The sequence below is a fragment of the Limulus polyphemus genome, unplaced genomic scaffold (assembly GCF_000517525.1).
Source record: "Limulus polyphemus unplaced genomic scaffold, Limulus_polyphemus-2.1.2 Scaffold7862, whole genome shotgun sequence".
Classification (NCBI taxonomy): Eukaryota; Metazoa; Arthropoda; class Merostomata; order Xiphosura; family Limulidae; genus Limulus; species Limulus polyphemus.
In genome coordinates, this window is record NW_013673472.1 from 19,408 (window position 1) to 20,267 (window position 860).

The following is an 860-nucleotide window of genomic DNA, read 5'->3' on the forward strand; positions in this document are numbered from 1 at the left end:
AGCTTGCCACACAAAAGGTCCAAAAGTCGCGCTCCGCACTTTGAAGCCGTGAGTGCGTTATAAATAATAGTGACAGTCATATCCCAGTATTCACTGCCCTTGAGGAGATAAACGAAAACAAGCAAATTTACCGAAGACCGCTGGTGTATAACTTAATACTATCAAAAGCGCTGCTGTTTAAAATATTCTCTGATTTTGTACACGTCTTCACTTGATTGTTGATTTTAATTTTCGTGGTCAAATAATACTTTCGGAAAAATATTTATATTTGAATTTACTTGTTCGCCTTTTGTATAAAAAATATTCCTTCTATTATGTTCATAACCTCGTGCACTTTAACGTGGGTAGAGATGATAGTCCTAAGCCTTAAATTGGCCCTGTTACGTGAATTTGGATGTATTTGTTGAGCTTCAGGTGTGCTAGGTAATCGGTACTTTTAATGCATTAGGTAGATAGACTGTAATAAACCGAAAATTGATGAAAACTTCAGCCTAAAAATGAAGATAATATTTTTATAATTATTTGTTTAACAGGTATAATAAATACTTAAAAGTAGATAGGCACAGTGTTTTGTCAAAAATAATACCAAAAATCAGGTTAGTTTCGAAAAAAAGTCTTATTTCAAATAGCTTATTACATCAATATTTTCACAACTACCTGTGATATTATACTGTGTTAAAAACTGATGTATTGGAGTAGCAAATATTCATAAACTTAGGAAATCATTTCCAAATATAATTGACGTATTGGAGTAGCAAATATTCATAAACTTAGGAAATCATTTCCAAATATAATTGATGTATTGGAGTAGCAAATATTCATAACTAGGAAATCATTTCCAAATATAATTGATGTATTGG